Source organism: Schistocerca serialis, unplaced genomic scaffold (genome assembly GCF_023864345.2).
Source record: "Schistocerca serialis cubense isolate TAMUIC-IGC-003099 unplaced genomic scaffold, iqSchSeri2.2 HiC_scaffold_1362, whole genome shotgun sequence".
Classification (NCBI taxonomy): Eukaryota; Metazoa; Arthropoda; class Insecta; order Orthoptera; family Acrididae; genus Schistocerca; species Schistocerca serialis.
In genome coordinates this window covers 46,360,994-46,384,613 of record NW_026047583.1, presented here as the reverse complement: position 1 = coordinate 46,384,613, position 23,620 = coordinate 46,360,994, and positions in this window count along the sequence as shown.

The following is a 23,620-nucleotide window of genomic DNA, read 5'->3' as shown; positions in this document are numbered from 1 at the left end:
GTACAAAATGACTTACTCTTCTTACTCTGTATGTTTTGAACCATTCCTATAACACTAGTTATAGATTCCGATGTGTCACTTCAGGTTTACTGTATCCCTCCGACCGTCTTATTGACGATGAAACACAGAATTTGCATCGGAATTAAATACAAAAGGCACAATGCCAACTCAAGTACAAGAAGACTGGCTCTTCTTACTGTCTATGTTTTGAACCGATCCTGTGACACTAGTTATAGATTCCGATGCTTCACTTCAGGTTTACTGTATCATTCTGACCTTCATATTGACGATACAACACAGAAATTGCATCGGAATTATATACAAGAGGCACAATGCCGTATTAAGTACAAGGAGACTGACTCTTCTTACTGTCTATGTCTTGAACCATTCCAGTGACACTAGTTATAGATTCCGATGCTTCACATCAGGTTTACTGTATCCCGCCGACCTTCTTATTGACGATGAAACACAGAAATTGCATCTTAATTAAAATCAAAAGGCACAATGCCGACTTAAGTACAAGAAAACTGACTCTTCTTACTGTCTATGTTTTGAACCATTCCTGTGACACTAGTAATAGATTCCGATGCTTCACTTCAGGTTTACTGTATCCCTCCGACAGTCTTATTGACGATGAAACACAGAAATTGCATCGGAATTAAATACAAAAGGCACAATGCCAACTCAAGTACAAGAAGACTGGCTCTTCTTACAGTCTATGTTTTGAACCGATCCTGTGACACTAGTTATAGATTCCGATGCTACACTTCAGGTTTACTGTATCATTCTGACCTTCATATTGACGATACAACACAGAAATTGCTTCGGAATTATATACAAGAGGCACAAGCCGTATTAAGTTCAAGGAGACTGACTCTTCTTACTGTCTATGTTTTGAACCATTCCTGTGACACTAGTAATAGATTCGGATGCTTCACTTAAGGTTTACTGTATCCCGCTGACCTTCTTATTGACGATGAAACACAGAAATTACATCTTAATTAAATACAAATGGCACAATGCCGACTTAAGTACTAGAAGACTGACTCTTCCTATTGTCTATGTTTTGAACCATTCCTGTGACACTAGTTATAGATTCCGATGCTTCACTTCAGGTTTTCTGCATCCCTCTGACCTTATAAATTGAAGATCAAACACAGAAATTACATCGTACTTAAATACAAAAGGCACAATGCCGACTCAAGTACAAGAGGACTGGCTCTTCTTACTGTCTATGTTTTGAACCTTTCCTGTGAGGCCGGTTTTTGATTCCGATGCTTCAGTTTGAGTTTACTGCATCCCTTGGACCTTCTTATTGACGACGAAACACAGAAACTGCATCGCAATAAAATAGAAAAGGCACAATGTCGACTTAAGTACAAGAAAACTGACTCTTCTTACTGTCTATGTTTTGAACCATTCCTGTGACACTAGTTACAGATTCCGATGCATCACTTCAGGGATACTGTATCCCTCTGACCTTCTTATTGACGATGAAACACAGAAATTGCATCGGAAATAAATATAAAAGGCACAAGGCCGACTTAATTATAAGAAAACTGACTTTTCTTACTGTCTATGCTTTGAACCATTCCTGCGACACTAGTTACAGATTCCGATGCTTCACTTCAGGTTTACTGTATCCCTCTGACCTTCTTTTTGACGATGAAACACAGAAATTGCATCGGAATTAAATACAGATGGCACAATGCCGACTTAAGTACAAGAAAACTGACTCTTCTTACTGTCTATGTTTCGAACCATTCCTGTGACACTAGTTATAGATTCCGATACTTCACTTCAGGTTTACTGCATCCCTCTGACCTTCTTATTGACGATGAAACACAGAAATTGCATCGGAATTAAATACAAAAGGCACATTGCCGACTTAAGTACAAGAAAACTGACTCTTCTTACTGTTCATGTTTTGAACCATTCCTGTGACACTAGTTATAGATTGCGATGCTCCAATTCTGGTTTACTGTATCCCTCTGACCTTCATATTGACGATGAAACACAGAAATTGCATCGGAATTAATACAAAATGGAACAATGCCGTCTTAAGTACAAGAAAACTGACGCTTCTTACTGTTTATGTTTTGAACCATTCCTGTGACACTAGTTATAGATTCCGATGCTTCACTTCAGGCTTACTGTATCCCTCTGATCTTCTTATTGACGATGAAACACAGATATTGCATCGGAATTAAATACAAAAGGCACAATGCCGACTTAAGTACAAGAAGACTGACCTTTCTTACTGACTATGTTTTGGTCCATTCCTGTGACACTAGTTATAGATTCCGATGCTTCACTTCAGGTTTACTGTATCCCTCTGACCTTCGTAATGACAATGAAACACAGAAATTGCAATGTAATTAAATACAAAAGGCACAATGCCGACTTAAGTACAAAATGACTTACTCTTCTTACTCTGTATGTTTTGAACCATTCCTATAACACTAGTTATAGATTCCGATGTGTCACTTCAGGTTTACTGTATCCCTCCGACCGTCTTATTGACGATGAAACACAGAATTTGCATCGGAATTAAATACAAAAGGCACAATGCCAACTCAAGTACAAGAAGACTGGCTCTTCTTACTGTCTATGTTTTGAACCGATCCTGTGACACTAGTTATAGATTCCGATGCTTCACTTCAGGTTTACTGTATCATTCTGACCTTCATATTGACGATACAACACAGAAATTGCATCGGAATTATATACAAGAGGCACAATGCCGTATTAAGTACAAGGAGAGTGACTCATCTTACTGTCTATGTCTTGAACCATTCCAGTGACACTAGTTATAGATTCCGATGCTTCACATCAGGTTTTCTGTATCCCGCTGACCTTCTTATTGACGATGAAACACAGAAATTGCATCTTAATTAAAATCAAAAGGCACAATGCCGACTTAAGTACAAGAAAACTGACTCTTCTTACTGTCAATGTCATGAACCATTCCTGTGACACTAGTAATAGATTCCGATGCTTCACTTCAGGTTTACTGTATCCCTCCGACCGTCTTATTGACGATGAAACACAGAAATTGCATCGGAATTAAATACAAAAGGCACAATGCCAACTCAAGTACAAGAAGACTGGCTCTTCTTACTGTCTATGTTTTGAACCGATCCTGTGACACTAGTTATAGATTCCGATGCTTCACTTCAGGTTTACTGTTTCAATCTGACCTTCATATTGACGATACAACACAGAAATTGCTTCGGAATTATATACAAGAGGCACAATGCCGTATTAAGTACAAGGAGACTGACTCTTCTTACTGTCTATGTTTTGAACCATTCCTGTGACACTAGTAATAGATTCCGATGCTTCACTTCAGGTTTACTGTATCCCGCTGACCTTCTTATTGACGATGAAACACAGAAATTGCATCTTAATTAAATACAAATGGCACAATGCCGACTTAAGTACTAGAAGACTGACTCTTCCTATTGTCTATGTTTTGAACCATTCCTGTGACACTAGTTATAGATTCCGATGCTTCACTTCAGGTTTTCTGCATCCCTCTGACCTTATAAATTGAAGATCAAACACAGAAATTACATCGTACTTAAATACAAAAGGCACAATGCCGACTCAAGTACAAGAGGACTGGCTCTTCTTACTGTCTATGTTTTGAACCTTTCCTGTGAGGCCGGTTTTTGATTCCGATGCTTCAGTTTGAGTTTACTGCATCCCTTGGACCTTCTTATTGACGACGAAACACAGAAACTGCATCGCAATAAAATAGAAAAGGCACAATGTCGACTTAAGTACAAGAAAACTGACTCTTCTTACTGTCTATGTTTTGAACCATTCCTGTGACACTAGTTACAGATTCCGATGCATCACTTCAGGGATACTGTATCCCTCTGACCTTCTTATTGACGATGAAACACAGAAATTGCATCGGAAATAAATATAAAAGGCACAAGGCCGACTTAATTATAAGAAAACTGACTTTTCTTACTGTCTGTGCTTTGAACCATTCCTGCGACACTAGTTACAGATTCCGATGCTTCACTTCAGGTTTACTGTATCCCTCTGACCTTCTTTTTGACGATGAAACACAGAAATTGCATCGGAATTAAATACAGATGGCACAATGCCGACTTAAGTACAAGAAAACTGACTCTTCTTACTGTCTATGTTTCGAACCATTCCTGTGACACTAGTTATAGATTCCGATACATCACTTCAGGTTTACTGCATCCCTCTGACCTTCTTATTGACGATGAAAATCAGAAATTGCATCGGAATTAAATACAAAAGGCCCATTGCCGACTTAAGTACAAGAAAACTGACTCTTCTTACTGTTTATGTTTTGAACCATCCCTGTGACACTAGTTATAGATTGCGATGCTCCAATTCTGGTTTACTGTATCCCTCTGACCTTCATATTGACGATGAAACACAGAAATTGCATCGGAATTAAATACAAAAGGCACAATGCCGTCTTAAGTACAAGAAAACTGACGCTTCTTACTGTTTATGTTTTGAACCATTCCTGTGACACTAGTTATAGATTCCGATGCTTCACTTCAGGCTTACTGTATCCCTCTGATCTTCTTATTGACGATGAAACACAGATATTGCATCGGAATTAAATACAAAAGGCACAATGCCGACTTAAGTACAAGAAGACTGACCTTTCTTACTGACTATGTTTTGGTCCATTCCTGTGACACTAGTTATAGATTCCGATGCTTCACTTCAGGTTTACTGTATCCCTCTGACCTTCGTAATGACAATGAAACACAGAAATTGCAATGTAATTAAATACAAAAGGCACAATGCCGACTTATGTACAAAATGACTTACTCTTCTTACTCTGTATGTTTTGAACCATTGCTATAACACTAGTTATAGATTCCGATGTGTCACTTCAGGTTTACTGTATCCCTCCGACCGTCTTATTGACGATGAAACACAGAATTTGCATCGGAATTAAATACAAAAGGCACAATGCCAACTCAAGTACAAGAAGACTGGCTCTTCTTACTGTCTATGTTTTGAACCGATCCTGTGACACTAGTTATAGATTCCGATGCTTCACTTCAGGTTTACTGTATCATTCTGACCTTCATATTGACGATACAACACAGAAATTGCATCGGAATTATATACAAGAGGCACAATGCCGTATTAAGTACAAGGAGACTGACTCTTCTTACTGTCTATGTCTTGAACCATTCCAGTGACACTAGTTATAGATTCCGATGCTTCACATCAGGTTTACTGTATCCCGCTGACCTCCTTATTGACGATGAAACACAGAAATTGCATCTTAATTAAAATCAAAAGGCACAATGCCGACTTAAGTACAAGAAAACTGACTCTTCTTACTGTCTATGTTTAGAACCATTCCTGTGACACTAGTAATAGATTCCGATGCTTCACTTCAGGTTTACCGTATCCCTCCGACCGTCTTATTGACGATGAAACACAGAAATTGCATCGGAATTAAATACAAAAGGCACAATGCCAACTCAAGTACAAGAAGACTGGCTCTTCTTACTGTCTATGTTTTGAACCGATCCTGTGACACTAGTTATAGATTCCGATGCTTCACTTCAGGTTTACTGTTTCATTCTGACCTTCATATTGACGATACAACACAGAAATTGCTTCGGAATTATATACAAGAGGCACAATGCCGTATTAAGTACAAGGAGACTGACTCTTCTTACTGTCTATGTTTTGAACCATTCCTGTGACACTAGTAATAGATTCCGATGCTTCACTTCAGGTTTACTGTATCCCGCTGACCTTCTTATTGACGATGAAACACAGAAATTGCATCTTAATTAAATACAAATGGCACAATGCCGACTTAAGTACTAGAAGACTGACTCTTCCTATTGTCTATGTTTTGAACCATTCCTGTGACACTAGTTATAGATTCCGTGCTTCACTTCAGGTTTACTGTATCCCTCCGATCTACGTATTGACGATGACACACAGAAATTGTATCGGAATTAAATACAAAAGGCACAATGCCGACTTAAGTACAAGAAAACTGACTCTTCTTACTGTCTATGTTTTAACCATTCCTGTGACACTAGTTATAGATTCCGATGCTTCACTTCAGGTTTACTGTATCCCTCTGCCCTTCTTTTTGACGATGAAACACAGAAATTGCATCGGAATTAAATACAGATGGCACAATGCCGACTTAAGTACAAGAAAACTGACTCTTCTTACCGTCTATGTTTCGAACCATTCCTGTGACACTAGTTACAGATTCCGATACTTCACTTCAGGTTTACTGCATCCCTCTGACCTTCTTATTGACGATGAAACACAGAAATTGCATCGGAATTAAATACAAAAGGCACATTGCCGACTTAAGTACAAGAAAACTGACTCTTCTTACTGTTTATGTTTTGAACCATTTCTGTGACACTAGTTATAGATTGCGATGCTCCAATTCTGGTTTACTGTTCCCTCTGACCTTCATATTGACGATGAAACACAGAAATTGCATCGGAATTAAATACAAAAGGAACAATGCCGTCTTAAGTACAAGAAAACTGACGCTTCTTACTGTTTAAGTTTTGAACCATTCCTGTGACACTAGTTATAGATTCCGATGCTTCACTTCAGGCTTACTGTATCCCTCTGATCTTCTTATTGACGATGAAACACAGATATTGCATCGGAATTAAATACAAAAGGCACAATGCCGACTTAAGTACAAGAAGACTGACCTTTCTTACTGACTATGTTTTGGTCCATTCCTGTGACACTAGTTATAGATTCCGATGCTTCACTTCAGGTTTACTGTATCCGTCTGACCTTCGTAATGACAATGAAACACAGAAATTGCAATGTAATTAAATACAAAAGGCACAATGCCGACTTAAGTACAAAATGACTTACTCTTCTTACTCTGTATGTTTTGAACCATTCCTATAACACTAGTTATAGATTCCGATGTGTCACTTCAGGTTTACTGTATCCCTCCGACCGTCTTATTGACGATGAAACACAGAATTTGCATCGGAATTAAATACAAAAGGCACAATGCCAACTCAAGTACAAGAAGACTGGCTCTTCTTACTGTCTATGTTTTGAACCGATCCTGTGACACTAGTTATAGATTCCGATGCTTCACTTCAGGTTTACTGTATCATTCTGACCTTCATATTGACGATACAACACAGAAATTGCATCGGAATTATATACAAGAGGCACAATGCCGTATTAAGTACAAGGAGACTGACTCTTCTTACTGTCTATGTCTTGAACCATTCCAGTGACACTAGTTATAGATTCCGATGCTTCACATCAGGTTTACTGTATCCCGCCGACCTTCTTATTGACGATGAAACACAGAAATTGCATCTTAATTAAAATCAAAAGGCACAATGCCGACTTAAGTACAAGAAAACTGACTCTTCTTACTGTCTATGTTTTGAACCATTCCTGTGACACTAGTAATAGATTCCGATGCTTCACTTCAGGTTTACTGTATCCCTCCGACAGTCTTATTGACGATGAAACACAGAAATTGCATCGGAATTAAATACAAAAGGCACAATGCCAACTCAAGTACAAGAAGACTGGCTCTTCTTACAGTCTATGTTTTGAACCGATCCTGTGACACTAGTTATAGATTCCGATGCTACACTTCAGGTTTACTGTATCATTCTGACCTTCATATTGACGATACAACACAGAAATTGCTTCGGAATTATATACAAGAGGCACAAGCCGTATTAAGTTCAAGGAGACTGACTCTTCTTACTGTCTATGTTTTGAACCATTCCTGTGACACTAGTAATAGATTCGGATGCTTCACTTAAGGTTTACTGTATCCCGCTGACCTTCTTATTGACGATGAAACACAGAAATTACATCTTAATTAAATACAAATGGCACAATGCCGACTTAAGTACTAGAAGACTGACTCTTCCTATTGTCTATGTTTTGAACCATTCCTGTGACACTAGTTATAGATTCCGATGCTTCACTTCAGGTTTTCTGCATCCCTCTGACCTTATAAATTGAAGATCAAACACAGAAATTACATCGTACTTAAATACAAAAGGCACAATGCCGACTCAAGTACAAGAGGACTGGCTCTTCTTACTGTCTATGTTTTGAACCTTTCCTGTGAGGCCGGTTTTTGATTCCGATGCTTCAGTTTGAGTTTACTGCATCCCTTGGACCTTCTTATTGACGACGAAACACAGAAACTGCATCGCAATAAAATAGAAAAGGCACAATGTCGACTTAAGTACAAGAAAACTGACTCTTCTTACTGTCTATGTTTTGAACCATTCCTGTGACACTAGTTACAGATTCCGATGCATCACTTCAGGGATACTGTATCCCTCTGACCTTCTTATTGACGATGAAACACAGAAATTGCATCGGAAATAAATATAAAAGGCACAAGGCCGACTTAATTATAAGAAAACTGACTTTTCTTACTGTCTATGCTTTGAACCATTCCTGCGACACTAGTTACAGATTCCGATGCTTCACTTCAGGTTTACTGTATCCCTCTGACCTTCTTTTTGACGATGAAACACAGAAATTGCATCGGAATTAAATACAGATGGCACAATGCCGACTTAAGTACAAGAAAACTGACTCTTCTTACTGTCTATGTTTCGAACCATTCCTGTGACACTAGTTATAGATTCCGATACTTCACTTCAGGTTTACTGCATCCCTCTGACCTTCTTATTGACGATGAAACACAGAAATTGCATCGGAATTAAATACAAAAGGCACATTGCCGACTTAAGTACAAGAAAACTGACTCTTCTTACTGTTCATGTTTTGAACCATTCCTGTGACACTAGTTATAGATTGCGATGCTCCAATTCTGGTTTACTGTATCCCTCTGACCTTCATATTGACGATGAAACACAGAAATTGCATCGGAATTAATACAAAATGGAACAATGCCGTCTTAAGTACAAGAAAACTGACGCTTCTTACTGTTTATGTTTTGAACCATTCCTGTGACACTAGTTATAGATTCCGATGCTTCACTTCAGGCTTACTGTATCCCTCTGATCTTCTTATTGACGATGAAACACAGATATTGCATCGGAATTAAATACAAAAGGCACAATGCCGACTTAAGTACAAGAAGACTGACCTTTCTTACTGACTATGTTTTGGTCCATTCCTGTGACACTAGTTATAGATTCCGATGCTTCACTTCAGGTTTACTGTATCCCTCTGACCTTCGTAATGACAATGAAACACAGAAATTGCAATGTAATTAAATACAAAAGGCACAATGCCGACTTAAGTACAAAATGACTTACTCTTCTTACTCTGTATGTTTTGAACCATTCCTATAACACTAGTTATAGATTCCGATGTGTCACTTCAGGTTTACTGTATCCCTCCGACCGTCTTATTGACGATGAAACACAGAATTTGCATCGGAATTAAATACAAAAGGCACAATGCCAACTCAAGTACAAGAAGACTGGCTCTTCTTACTGTCTATGTTTTGAACCGATCCTGTGACACTAGTTATAGATTCCGATGCTTCACTTCAGGTTTACTGTATCATTCTGACCTTCATATTGACGATACAACACAGAAATTGCATCGGAATTATATACAAGAGGCACAATGCCGTATTAAGTACAAGGAGACTGACTCATCTTACTGTCTATGTCTTGAACCATTCCAGTGACACTAGTTATAGATTCCGATGCTTCACATCAGGTTTTCTGTATCCCGCTGACCTTCTTATTGACGATGAAACACAGAAATTGCATCTTAATTAAAATCAAAAGGCACAATGCCGACTTAAGTACAAGAAAACTGACTCTTCTTACTGTCAATGTCATGAACCATTCCTGTGACACTAGTAATAGATTCCGATGCTTCACTTCAGGTTTACTGTATCCCTCCGACCGTCTTATTGACGATGAAACACAGAAATTGCATCGGAATTAAATACAAAAGGCACAATGCCAACTCAAGTACAAGAAGACTGGCTCTTCTTACTGTCTATGTTTTGAACCGATCCTGTGACACTAGTTATAGATTCCGATGCTTCACTTCAGGTTTACTGTTTCAATCTGACCTTCATATTGACGATACAACACAGAAATTGCTTCGGAATTATATACAAGAGGCACAATGCCGTATTAAGTACAAGGAGACTGACTCTTCTTACTGTCTATGTTTTGAACCATTCCTGTGACACTAGTAATAGATTCCGATGCTTCACTTCAGGTTTACTGTATCCCGCTGACCTTCTTATTGACGATGAAACACAGAAATTGCATCTTAATTAAATACAAATGGCACAATGCCGACTTAAGTACTAGAAGACTGACTCTTCCTATTGTCTATGTTTTGAACCATTCCTGTGACACTAGTTATAGATTCCGTGCTTCACTTCAGGTTTACTGTATCCCTCCGATCTACGTATTGACGATGACACACAGAAATTGTATCGGAATTAAATACAAAAGGCACAATGCCGACTTAAGTACAAGAAAACTGACTCTTCTTACTGTCTATGTTTTAACCATTCCTGTGACACTAGTTATAAATTCCGATGCTTCACTTCAGGTTTACTGTATCCCTCTGACCTTCTTTTTGACGATGAAACACAGAAATTGCATCGGAATTAAATACAGATGGCACAATGCCGACTTAAGTACAAGAAAACTGACTCTTCTTACTGTCTATGTTTCGAACCATTCCTGTGACACTAGTTATAGATTCCGATACTTCACTTCAGGTTTACAGCATCCCTCTGACCTTCTTATTGACGATGAAACACAGAAATTGCATCGGAATTAAATACAAAAGGCACATTGCCGACTTAAGTACAAGAAAACTGACTCTTCTTACTGTTTATGTTTTGAACCATTCCTGTGACACTAGTTATAGATTGCGATGCTCCAATTCTGGTTTACTGTTCCCTCTGACCTTCATATTGACGATGAAACACAGAAATTGCATCGGAATTAAATACAAAAGGAACAATGCCGTCTTAAGTACAAGAAAACTGACGCTTCTTACTGTTTAAGTTTTGAACCATTCCTGTGACACTAGTTACAGATTCCGATGCTTCACTTCAGGCTTACTGTATCCCTCTGATCTTCTTATTGACGATGAAACACAGATATTGCATCGGAATTAAATACAAAAGGCACAATGCCGACTTAAGTACAAAATGACTTACTCTTCTTACTCTGTATGTTTTGAACCATTCCTATAACACTAGTTATAGATTCCGATGTGTCACTTCAGGTTTACTGTATCCCTCCGACCGTCTTATTGACGATGAAACACAGAATTTGCATCGGAATTAAATACAAAAGGCACAATGCCAACTCAAGTACAAGAAGACTGGCTCTTCTTACTGTCTATGTTTTGAACCGATCCTGTGACACTAGTTATAGATTCCGATGCTTCACTTCAGGTTTACTGTATCATTCTGACCTTCATATTGACGATACAACACAGAAATTGCATCGGAATTATATACAAGAGGCACAATGCCGTATTAAGTACAAGGAGACTGACTCTTCTTACTGTCTATGTCTTGAACCATTCCAGTGACACTAGTTATAGATTCCGATGCTTCACATCAGGTTTACTGTATCCCGCTGACCTTCTTATTGACGATGAAACACAGAAATTGCATCTTAATTAAAATCAAAAGGCACAATGCCGACTTAAGTACAAGAAAACTGACTCTTCTTACTGTCTATGTTTTGAACCATTCCTGTGACACTAGTAATAGATTCCGATGCTTCACTTCAGGTTTACTGTATCCCTCCGACAGTCTTATTGACGATGAAACACAGAAATTGCATCGGAATTAAATACAAAAGGCACAATGCCAACTCAAGTACAAGAAGACTGGCTCTTCTTACAGTCTATGTTTTGAACCGATCCTGTGACACTAGTTATAGATTCCGATGCTACACTTCAGGTTTACTGTATCATTCTGACCTTCATATTGACGATACAACACAGAAATTGCTTCGGAATTATATACAAGAGGCACAATGCCGTATTAAGTACAAGGAGACTGACTCTTCTTACTGTCTATGTTTTGAACCATTCCTGTGACACTAGTAATAGATTCCGATGCTTCACTTCAGGTTTACTGTATCCCGCTGACCTTCTTATTGACGATGAAACACAGAAATTGCATCTTAATTAAATACAAATGGCACAATGCCGACTTAAGTACTAGAAGACTGACTCTTCCTATTGTCTATGTTTTGAACCATTCCTGTGACACTAGTTATAGATTCCGATGCTTCACTTCAGGTTTTCTGCATCCCTCTGACCTTATAAATTGAAGATCAAACACAGAAATTACATCGTACTTAAATACAAAAGGCACAATGCCGACTCAAGTACAAGAGGACTGGCTCTTCTTACTGTCTATGTTTTGAACCTTTCCTGTGAGGCCGGTTTTTGATTCCGATGCTTCAGTTTGAGTTTACTGCATCCCTTGGACCTTCTTATTGACGACGAAACACAGAAACTGCATCGCAATAAAATAGAAAAGGCACAATGTCGACTTAAGTACAAGAAAACTGACTCTTCTTACTGTCTATGTTTTGAACCATTCCTGTGACACTAGTTACAGATTCCGATGCATCACTTCAGGGATACTGTATCCCTCTGACCTTCTTATTGACGATGAAACACAGAAATTGCATCGGAAATAAATATAAAAGGCACAAGGCCGACTTAATTATAAGAAAACTGACTTTTCTTACTGTCTGTGCTTTGAACCATTCCTGCGACACTAGTTACAGATTCCGATGCTTCACTTCAGGTTTACTGTATCCCTCTGACCTTCTTTTTGACGATGAAACACAGAAATTGCATCGGAATTAAATACAGATGGCACAATGCCGACTTAAGTACAAGAAAACTGACTCTTCTTACTGTCTATGTTTCGAACCATTCCTGTGACACTAGTTATAGATTCCGATACATCACTTCAGGTTTACTGCATCCCTCTGACCTTCTTATTGACGATGAAAATCAGAAATTGCATCGGAATTAAATACAAAAGGCCCATTGCCGACTTAAGTACAAGAAAACTGACTCTTCTTACTGTTTATGTTTTGAACCATCCCTGTGACACTAGTTATAGATTGCGATGCTCCAATTCTGGTTTACTGTATCCCTCTGACCTTCATATTGACGATGAAACACAGAAATTGCATCGGAATTAAATACAAAAGGCACAATGCCGTCTTAAGTACAAGAAAACTGACGCTTCTTACTGTTTATGTTTTGAACCATTCCTGTGACACTAGTTATAGATTCCGATGCTTCACTTCAGGCTTACTGTATCCCTCTGATCTTCTTATTGACGATGAAACACAGATATTGCATCGGAATTAAATACAAAAGGCACAATGCCGACTTAAGTACAAGAAGACTGACCTTTCTTACTGACTATGTTTTGGTCCATTCCTGTGACACTAGTTATAGATTCCGATGCTTCACTTCAGGTTTACTGTATCCCTCTGACCTTCGTAATGACAATGAAACACAGAAATTGCAATGTAATTAAATACAAAAGGCACAATGCCGACTTAAGTACAAAATGACTTACTCTTCTTACTCTGTATGTTTTGAACCATTCCTATAACACTAGTTATAGATTCCGATGTGTCACTTCAGGTTTACTGTATCCCTCCGACCGTCTTATTGACGATGAAACACAGAATTTGCATCGGAATTAAATACAAAAGGCACAATGCCAACTCAAGTACAAGAAGACTGGCTCTTCTTACTGTCTATGTTTTGAACCGATCCTGTGACACTAGTTATAGATTCCGATGCTTCACTTCAGGTTTACTGTATCATTCTGACCTTCATATTGACGATACAACACAGAAATTGCATCGGAATTATATACAAGAGGCACAATGCCGTATTAAGTACAAGAGACTGACTCATCTTACTGTCTATGTCTTGAACCATTCCAGTGACACTAGTTATAGATTCCGATGCTTCACATCAGGTTTTCTGTATCCCGCTGACCTTCTTATTGACGATGAAACACAGAAATTGCATCTTAATTAAAATCAAAAGGCACAATGCCGACTTAAGTACAAGAAAACTGACTCTTCTTACTGTCAATGTTATGAACCATTCCTGTGACACTAGTAATAGATTCCGATGCTTCACTTCAGGTTTACTGTATCCCTCCGACCGTCTTATTGACGATGAAACACAGAAATTGCATCGGAATTAAATACAAAAGGCACAATGCCAACTCAAGTACAAGAGGACTGGCTCTTCTTACTGTCTATGTTTTGAACCGATCCTGTGACACTAGTTATAGATTCCGATGCTTCACTTCAGGTTTACTGTATCATTCTGACCTTCATATTGACGATACAACACAGAAATTGCTTCGGAATTATATACAAGAGGCACAATGCCGTATTAAGTACAAGGAGACTGACTCTTCTTACTGTCTATGTTTTGAACCATTCCTGTGACACTAGTAATAGATTCCGTTGCTTCACTTCAGGTTTACTGTATCCCGCTGACCTTCTTATTGACGATGAAACACAGAAATTGCATCTTAATTAAATACAAATGGCACAATGCCGACTTAAGTACTAGAAGACTGACTCTTCCTATTGTCTATGTTTTGAACCATTCCTGTGACACTAGTTATAGATTCCGTGCTTCACTTCAGGTTTACTGTATCCCTCCGATCTACGTATTGACGATGACACACAGAAATTGTATAGGAAATAAATACAAAAGGCACAATGCCGACTTAAATACAAGAAAACTGACTCTTCTTACTGTCTATGTTTTAACCATTCCTGTGACACTAGTTATAGATTCCGATGCTTCACTTCAGGTTTACTGTATCCCTCTGACCTTCTTTTTGACGATGAAACACAGAAATTGCATCGGAATTAAATACAGATGGCACAATGCCGACTTAAGTACAAGAAAACTGACTCTTCTTACTGTCTATGTTTCGAACCACTCCTGTGACACTAGTTATAGATTCCGATACTTCACTTCAGGTTCACTGCATCCCTCTGACCTTCTTATTGACGATGAAACACAGAAATTGCATCGGAATTAAATACAAAAGGCACATTGCCGACTTAAGTACAAGAAAACTGACTCTTCTTACTGTTTATGTTTTGAACCATTCCTGTGACACTAGTTATAGATTGCGATGCTCCAATTCTGGTTTACTGTATCCCTCTGACCTTCATATTGACGATGAAACACAGAAATTGCATCGGAATTAAATACAAAAGGCACAATGCCGTCTTAAGTACAAGAAAACTGACGCTTCTTACTGTTTATGTTTTGAACCATTCCTGTGACACTAGTTATAGATTCCGATGCTTCACTTCTGGTTTACTGTATCCCTCTGATCTTCTTATTGACGATGAAACACAGATATTGCATCGGAATTAAATACAAAAGGCACAATGCCGACTTAAGTACAAGAAGACTGACCTTTCTTACTGACTATGTTTTGGTCCATTCCTGTGACACTAGTTATAGATTCCGATGGTTCACTTCAGGTTTACTGTATCCCTCTGACCTTCGTAATGACAATGAAACACAGTAATTGCAATGTAATTAAATACAAAAGGCACAATGCCGACTTAAGTACAAAATGACTTACTCTTCTTACTCTGTATGTTTTGAACCATTCCTATAACACTAGTTATAGATTCCGATGTGTCACTTCAGGTTTACTGTATCCCTCCGACCGTCTTATTGACGATGAAACACAGAATTTGCATCGGAATTAAATACAAAAGGCACAATGCCAACTCAAGTACAAGAAGACTGCCTCTTCTTACTGTCTATGTTTTGAACCGATCCTGTGACACTAGTTATAGATTCCGATGCTTCACTTCAGGTTTACTGTATCATTCTGACCTTCATATTGACGATACAACACAGAAATTGCATCGGAATTATATACAAGAGGCACAATGCCGTATTAAGTACAAGGAGACTGACTCTTCTTACTGTCTATGTCTTGAACCATTCCAGTGACACTAGTTATAGATTCCGATGCTTCACATCAGGTTTACTGTATCCCGCTGACCTTCTTATTGACGATGAAACACAGAAATTGCATCTTAATTAAAATCAAAAGGCACAATGCCGACTTAAGTACAAGAAAACTGACTCTTCTTACTGTCAATGTTATGAACCATTCCTGTGACACTAGTAATAGATTCCGATGCTTCACTTCAGGTTTACTGTATCCCTCCGACCGTCTTATTGACGATGAAACACAGAAATTGCATCGGAATTAAATACAAAAGGCACAATGCCAACTCAAGTACAAGAAGACTGGCTCTTCTTACTGTCTATGTTTTGAACCGATCCTGTGACACTAGTTATAGATTCCGATGCTTCACTTCAGGTTTACTGTATCATTCTGACCTTCATATTGACGATACAACACAGAAATTGCTTCGGAATTATATACAAGAGGCACAATGCCGTATTAAGTACAAGGAGACTGACTCTTCTTACTGTCTATGTTTTGAACCATTCCTGTGACACTAGTAATAGATTCCGTTGCTTCACTTCAGGTTTACTGTATCCCGCTGACCTTCTTATTGACGATGAAACACAGAAATTGCATCTTAATTAAATACAAATGGCACAATGCCGACTTAAGTACTAGAAGACTGACTCTTCCTATTGTCTATGTTTTGAACCATTCCTGTGACACTAGTTATAGATTCCGTGCTTCACTTCAGGTTTACTGTATCCCTCCGATCTACGTATTGACGATGACACACAGAAATTGTATAGGAAATAAATACAAAAGGCACAATGCCGACTTAAATACAAGAAAACTGACTCTTCTTACTGTCTATGTTTTAACCATTCCTGTGACACTAGTTATAGATTCCGATGCTTCACTTCAGGTTTACTGTATCCCTCTGACCTTCTTTTTGACGATGAAACACAGAAATTGCATCGGAATTAAATACAGATGGCACAATGCCGACTTAAGTACAAGAAAACTGACTCTTCTTACTGTCTATGTTTCGAACCACTCCTGTGACACTAGTTATAGATTCCGATACTTCACTTCAGGTTCACTGCATCCCTCTGACCTTCTTATTGACGATGAAACACAGAAATTGCATCGGAATTAAATACAAAAGGCACATAGCCGACTTAAGTACAAGAAAACTGACTCTTCTTACTGTTTATGTTTTGAACCATTCCTGTGACACTAGTTATAGATTGCGATGCTCCAATTCTGGTTTACTGTATCCCTCTGACCTTCATATTGACGATGAAACACAGAAATTGCATCGGAATTAAATACAAAAGGCACAATGCCGTCTTAAGTACAAGAAAACTGACGCTTCTTACTGTTTATGTTTTGAACCATTCCTGTGACACTAGTTATAGATTCCGATGCTTCACTTCTGGTTTACTGTATCCCTCTGATCTTCTTATTGACGATGAAACACAGATATTGCATCGGAATTAAATACAAAAGGCACAATGCCGACTTAAGTACAAGAAGACTGACCTTTCTTACTGACTATGTTTTGGTCCATTCCTGTGACACTAGTTATAGATTCCGATGCTTCACTTCAGGTTTACTGTATCCCTCTGACCTTCGTAATGACAATGAAACACAGTAATTGCAATGTAATTAAATACAAAAGGCACAATGCCGACTTAAGTACAAAATGACTTACTCTTCTTACTCTGTATGTTTTGAACCATTCCTATAACACTAGTTATAGATTCCGATGTGTCACTTCAGGTTTACTGTATCCCTCCGACCGTCTTATTGACGATGAAACACAGAATTTGCATCGGAATTAAATACAAAAGGCACAATGCCAACTCAAGTACAAGAAGACTGGCTCTTCTTACTGTCTATGTTTTGAACCGATCCTGTGACACTAGTTATAGATTCCGATGCTTCACTTCAGGTTTACTGTATCATTCTGACCTTCATATTGACGATACAACACAGAAATTGCATCGGATTTATATACAAGAGGCACAATGCCGTATTAAGTACAAGGAGACTGACTCTTCTTACTGTCTATGTCTTGAACCATTCCAGTGACACTAGTTATAGATTCCGATGCTTCACATCAGGTTTACTGTATCCCGCTGACCTTCTTATTGACGATGAAACACAGAAATTGCATCTTAATTAAAATCAAAAGGCACAATGCCGACTTAAGTACAAGAAAACTGACTCTTCTTACTGTCTATGTTTTGAACCATTCCTGTGACACTAGTAATAGATTCCGATGCTTCACTTCAGGTTTACTGTATCCCTCCGACCGTCTTATTGACGATGAAACACAGAAATTGCATCGGAATTAAATACAAAAGGCACAATGCCAACTCAAGTACAAGAAGACTGGCTCTTCTTACTGTCTACGTTTTGAACCGATCCTGTGACACTAGTTATAGATTCCGATGCTTCACTTCAGGTTTACTGTATCATTCTGACCTTCATATTGACGATACAACACAGAAATTGCTTCGGAGTTGTATACAAGAGGCACAATGCCGTATTAAGTACAAGGAGACTGACTCTTCTTACTGTCTATGTCTTTGAACCTTTCCTGTGAGGCCGGTTTTATTTTCCGATGCTTCAGTTCAGGTTTGCTGCATCCCTTGGACCTTCTTATTGACGACGAAACACAGAAATTGCATGAGAATTCAATAGAAAAGCACAATGCCGACTTAAGTACAAGAAAAGTGACACTTCATACAGTCTTTGTTTTGAACCACTCCTTTGACACTAGTTATAGATTCCGATGCATCACTTCAGGTTTTTTGTATCCCTCTGACCTTCTTATTGATGATGAAACACAGAAATGGCATCGGAATTGAATACAAAAGGCACAATGCCGACTTAAGTATAAGAAAACTGACTCTTCTTACGGTCTATGCTTTGAACCATTCCTGTGACACTAGTTATAGATTCCGATGCTTCACTGCAGGTTTACTGTTTCCCTCTGACCTTCTTATTGACGACGAAACACATAAATTGCATCGGAATTAAATACAAAAGGCACAATGCCGACTCAAGTACAAGAAGACTGGCTCTTCTTACTGTCTATGTTTGAACCTTTCCCGTGAATCCAGTTTTTAATTCCTATGCATGACTTCAGGTTTACTGTATCCCTTGGACCTTCTTATTGACGATGAAATACAGAAATTGCATCGGAATTAAATAGAAAAGCACAATGCCGTGTTAAGTACAAGAAAACTGACTCTTCTTACTGTCTATTTTTTGAACCATTCCTGTGACACTAGTTATAGATTCCGATGCATCACTTCAGGGTTACTGTATCCCTCTGACCTTCTTATTGACGATGAAACACAGAAATTGCATCTTAATTAAATACAAAGGCCACAATGCAGACCTAAGTCCAGGAAGACTGATTCTTCTTACCGTCTACGTTTTGAACCATTCCTGTGACACTAGTTATAGATTCCGAAGCTTCACTTCAGGTTTATTGTATCCTTCTGACCTTCTTTTTGACGATCAAACACAGAAATTGCATCGGAATTAAATACAAAAGGCACAATGCCGACTCAAGTACAAGAGGACTGGCTCTTCTTACTGCCTATGTTTTGAACCTTTCCTGTGAGACCGGTTATAGATACTAATGCTTCACTTCAGGTTTACTGTATCCCTTGGACCATCTTATTTACGACGAAACACAGAAAATGCATCGGAATTAAATAGAAAAGCACAATGCCGATTTAAGTACAAGAAAACTGACTCTTCTTACTGTCTATGTTTTGAACCATTCCTGAGACACTAGTTACAGATTCCGAAGCTTCACTTCCGGTTTACTGTATCCCTGTGACCTTCTTATTGACGATGAAACACAGAAATTGCATCGGAATTAAATACAAAAGGCACAATGCCGTCTTAAGTACAAGAAAACTGACGCTTCTTACTGTTTATGTTTTGAACCATTCCTGTGACACTAGTTATAGATTCCGATGCTTCACTTCTGGTTTACTGTATCCCTCTGATCTTCTTATTGACGATGAAACACAGATATTGCATCGGAATTAAATACAAAAGGCACAATGCCGACTTAAGTACAAGAAGACTGACCTTTCTTACTGACTATGTTTTGGTCCATTCCTGTGACACTAGTTATAGATTCCGATGCTTCACTTCAGGTTTACTGTATCCCTCTGACCTTCGTAATGACAATGAAACACAGTAATTGCAATGTAATTAAATACAAAAGGCACAATGCCGACTTAAGTACAAAATGACTTACTCTTCTTACTCTGTATGTTTTGAACCATTCCTATAACACTAGTTATAGATTCCGATGTGTCACTTCAGGTTTACTGTATCCCTCCGACCGTCTTATTGACGATGAAACACAGAATTTGCATCGGAATTAAATACAAAAGGCACAATGCCAACTCAAGTACAAGAAGACTGGCTCTTCTTACTGTCTATGTTTTGAACCGATCCTGTGACACTAGTTATAGATTCCGATGCTTCACTTCAGGTTTACTGTATCATTCTGACCTTCATATTGACGATACAACACAGAAATTGCATCGGAATTATATACAAGAGGCACAATGCCGTATTAAGTACAAGGAGACTGACTCTTCTTACTGTCTATGTCTTGAACCATTCCAGTGACACTAGTTATAGATTCCGATGCTTCACATCAGGTTTACTGTATCCCGCTGACCTTCTTATTGACGATGAAACACAGAAATTGCATCTTAATTAAAATCAAAAGGCACAATGCCGACTTAAGTACAAGAAAACTGACTCTTCTTACTGTCTATGTTTTGAACCATTCCTGTGACACTAGTAATAGATTCCGATGCTTCACTTCAGGTTTACTGTATCCCTCCGACCGTCTTATTGACGATGAAACACAGAAATTGCATCGGAATTAAATACAAAAGGCACAATGCCAACTCAAGTACAAGAAGACTGGCTCTTCTTACTGTCTATGTTTTGAACCGATCCTGTGACACTAGTTATAGATTCCGATGCTTCACTTCAGGTTTACTGTATCATTCTGACCTTCATATTGACGATACAACACAGAAATTGCTTCGGAGTTGTATACAAGAGGCACAATGCCGTATTAAGTACAAGGAGACTGACTCTTCTTACTGTCTATGTCTTTGAACCTTTCCTGTGAGGCCGGTTTTATTTTCCGATGCTTCAGTTCAGGTTTGCTGCATCCCTTGGACCTTCTTATTGACGACGAAACACAGAAATTGCATGAGAATTCAATAGAAAAGCACAATGCCGACTTAAGTACAAGAAAAGTGACACTTCATACAGTCTTTGTTTTGAACCACTCCTTTGACACTAGTTATAGATTCCGATGCATCACTTCAGGTTTTTTGTATCCCTCTGACCTTCTTATTGATGATGAAACACAGAAATGGCATCGGAATTGAATACAAAAGGCACAATGCCGACTTAAGTATAAGAAAACTGACTCTTCTTACGGTCTATGCTTTGAACCATTCCTGTGACACTAGTTATAGATTCCGATGCTTCACTGCAGGTTTACTGTTTCCCTCTGACCTTCTTATTGACGACGAAACACATAAATTGCATCGGAATTAAATACAAAAGGCACAATGCCGACTCAAGTACAAGAAGACTGGCTCTTCTTACTGTCTATGTTTGAACCTTTCCCGTGAATCCAGTTTTTAATTCCTATGCATGACTTCAGGTTTACTGTATCCCTTGGACCTTCTTATTGACGATGAAATACAGAAATTGCATCGGAATTAAATAGAAAAGCACAATGCCGTGTTAAGTACAAGAAAACTGACTCTTCTTACTGTCTATTTTTTGAACCATTCCTGTGACACTAGTTATAGATTCCGATGCATCACTTCAGGGTTACTGTATCCCTCTGACCTTCTTATTGACGATGAAACACAGAAATTGCATCTTAATTAAATACAAAGGCCACAATGCAGACCTAAGTCCAGGAAGACTGATTCTTCTTACCGTCTACGTTTTGAACCATTCCTGTGACACTAGTTATAGATTCCGAAGCTTCACTTCAGGTTTATTGTATCCTTCTGACCTTCTTTTTGACGATCAAACACAGAAATTGCATCGGAATTAAATACAAAAGGCACAATGCCGACTCAAGTACAATGAGACAGGCTCTTCTTACTGTCTATGCTTTTAACCTTTCCTGTGAGACCGGTTATAGATACTAATGCTTCACTTCAGGTTTACTGTATCCCTTGGACCATCTTATTTACGACGAAACACAGAAAATGCATCGGAATTAAATAGAAAAGCACAATGCCGATTTAAGTACAAGAAAACTGACTCTTCTTACTGTCTATGTTTGAACCATTCCTGAGACACTAGTTACAGATTCCGAAGCTTCACTTCCGGTTTACTGTATCCCTGTGACCTTCTTATTGACGATGAAACACAGAAATTGCATCTTAATTAAATGCAAAAGGCACAATGCCGACTTAAGTACAGGAAGACTGACTCTTCTTACTGTCTATGTTTTGAACCATTCCTGTGACACTAGTTACAGATTCCGATGCTTCACTTCAGGTTTACTGCATCCCTCTGACCATCTTATTGACGATGAAACACAGAAATTGCATCGGAATTAAATACAAAAGGCAAAATGCCGACTTGAGTACAAGTAAACTGACTCTTCTTACTGTCTATGTTTTGAACCATTCCTGTGACACTAGTTATAGATTCCGATGCTTCACTTCAGGTTTACTGGATCCCTCTGACCTACGTATTGACGATGAAACACAGAAATTGCATTGGAATTAAATACAAAAGGCACAATGCCGACTTAAGTACAAAATGACTGACTATTCTTACTCTCTATGTTTTGAACCATTCCTGTCACACTAGTTATAGATTCCGATGTTTCACTTCAGGTTTACTGTATCCTTTGGAACGTCTTATTGCCGATGAAACACAGAAATTGCATCGGAATTAAATACAAAAGGAACAATGCCGACATCAGTACAGGAAGACTGACTCTTCTTACCGTCTATGTTTTGAACCATTCCTGTCACACTAGTTATAGATTCCGATGCTTCACTTCAGGTTTTCTGCATCCCTCTGACCTTCTTATTGAAGATCAAACACAGAAATTGCATCGTAATTAAATACAAAAGGCACAATGCCGACTCAAGTACAAGAGGACTGGCTCTTCTTACTGTCTATGTTTTGAACCTTTCCTTTGAGGCCGGTTTTAGATTCCGATGCTTCAGTTTGGGTTTACTGCATCCCTTGGACCTTCTTATTGACGACGAAACACAGAAACTGCATCGCAACTAAATAGAAAAGGCACAATGTCGACTTAAGTACAAGAAAACTGACACTTCTTACTGTCTATGTTTTGAACCATTCCTGTGACACTAGTTACAGATTCCGATGCATCACTTCAGGGTTACTGTATCCCTCTGACCTTCTTATTGACGATGAAACACAGAAATTGCATCGGAATTAAATATAAAAGGCACAAGGCCGACTTAATTATAAGAAAACTGACTCTTCTTACTGTCTATGCTTTGAACCATTCCTGTGACACTAGTTACAGATTCCGAT